At 47.5% G+C, this 2,033-nt stretch overlaps 1 pseudogene; it reads right to left on the bottom strand.

Moving 5' to 3' along the window:
- Nucleotides 1-1,374: 1,374 nt before the first annotated feature.
- On the bottom strand, nucleotides 1,375-1,550 carry LOC142500330 (U2 spliceosomal RNA; annotated as a pseudogene).
- Between the last annotated feature and the right edge of the window lie 483 nt (nucleotides 1,551-2,033).

Genomic DNA, 2,033 nt, shown 5'->3' with positions numbered 1-2,033 from the left:
GTTGTATATCTTATTAGCATACGCTTAATGCCAGGTTAAATTAGCACAACATTGCAATCGTTTTAAACAACGTGGCATTCAGCATGTCTTACATAAAGGTGGCATTACTTCCATCCAGACCCTGAAATATGGGTTTTGCGGGCAAGTAGTGGTGGATTAAGACTTTTGAAGGCCTCTAGGCACCAAGACTTTGGGGCTCCTTTCTCGTAGTTTATGCTTTAAAAAAATATATATGGTATACAATTACCCCTTCCCCCAATACAAATGCATACAATGACCCCCTCCCCAAAACAAATATATACAATAACCCTCACCAATATATACAATAACCCCTCCCCAATATATACAATCACCCCCTCCCCCAATACATATAACGATCCCCACCCTTACCTTCCTCGTTGTAGAGACTTCTGGACTGGGGAGGCCTCCGGTCAACTTCTGGATGGGCCCATCTGCCAATGCATGTGAGGGCGGCACTGATGCCGGGCCCACCACAACGGGGGAGAGTCAGGGCCGAGCCCGGGTGGAACAGCTCTCCATACCGGTCTGCGGCCCTGCAGGGCAACAATGCAGCACGGCAAGGAAATTTACATGCACAGCACCTCTACGGTATTGGGGGACGGGGGACCCTTGGCCTTGGGGGCCCCTAGGTACATGCCTACAGTGCCTAATTTTTTTTTTCGAAGCCCGGGCGGTGATAATGATCACTCCAATAAAACGTGCCTCATGGTCCACAGAGGGTACCAGGTGCTCCCTACTTGTGCCAGTCGTCTGAGGATCGGTCCAGTCCTTGATCTATCAAGTGTGTCTTCAGCCACAAGGGCCCAGAAGATGTCTGGTGTGTTATATGGAGTCTTCATCCGAAGAATCAGGCTCCTCTTGCTCATTCCCTTCTCGACCAGAAGGCCAGGCAAAAGGGTCAGAGTTCCAATGGGTCTTCAGCCGATGCCTAGTGTCCCCACTTCGTCTCCTCTTCCTCTTTCCCTCCTCGGCCAGAAGGCCAGGCAGGTGAGTCTGAGTCCACTCGGGGCGAACCCCACGTAATCTTTTCTCTCTGAAGAGAGAGGAGCGATTACAGACTGGCACATAGTTTTTACTCTCTCCAAAGACAGACAGGTGACTAATAACCAAACGTGAAAAAAAAACACAAACAAAATTCATAGTACTGAGTGCTTTTGTGCAAGGCAGTACAAAAAGAGCTCAAAGTAAGCCCTGACCCGGAGGCCAGAGGGGATTCAAAAAAAATCTGTGCATGCTCCAGCCGGAAGCCCAGGGAGATGCTCAGTGTGGAAATAATAAGGGTCCGTGCCATCCAGTTGGGCAGGTACATGGGGCTCTAGTGATGCAGGCATCATCACAACCCGAAGGTGCAGCGACCAATGTACCCCACCAGGTTTACCATCCCTGGGGTGCAATAAGCTAAAAAAGCCCAGGCTTACTAGTTCCGCTTCCCAGCCAATTTGACCATTGGATCAAGTGTATTTCTACAAGGCCCATCCTTGGAAGGACAGACCTTACACTTGATCTTAGCCAAAAGGCAGAGAAGCGATAGCCAGACAGCTGTTTTGACCTATAAGGTGTCATCAGTGTGAGGCTGTGCCCAATGGGTAATCCGGTCCTGTGGACAAGGGAAAGAATCCTATTTTGCTACAGTATCCAGTAACGTATGTACATCCCCAAACACACCTTTATACAATACATAGAGGGATACCTGGGAACAAAACTGAACACACCTGAGATAATTACACACCTGGGTAATATGCTAATTGGATATGCTAAATATATTTAAATTAGCGTATTTCTCAGGCATATTAATGTTTGTTCACCGGTATCTCTCCATGTCTGGACGGGAGTAATTCCACCTTTATATACGACTTAACAAACTTCCCGGTAAATTCATACATTAACAGATCTTTGTGGATGGGCATTGAAAGGGGGAATGCTTCTTTTGCATGACAACAATCATGTCTGTTCTAGTTATTGCAATGCCCTTTCAGCCTGAAAACAGGACTGAACGGTAAGTTATTCAGCTT

The sequence above is a fragment of the Ascaphus truei genome, chromosome 7 (genome assembly GCF_040206685.1).
Source record: "Ascaphus truei isolate aAscTru1 chromosome 7, aAscTru1.hap1, whole genome shotgun sequence".
In the NCBI taxonomy this organism is placed as follows: Eukaryota; Metazoa; Chordata; class Amphibia; order Anura; family Ascaphidae; genus Ascaphus; species Ascaphus truei.
The sequence above is the reverse complement of the archived record's forward strand: the minus strand, read 5'-3'. Positions and strand labels throughout refer to the sequence as shown.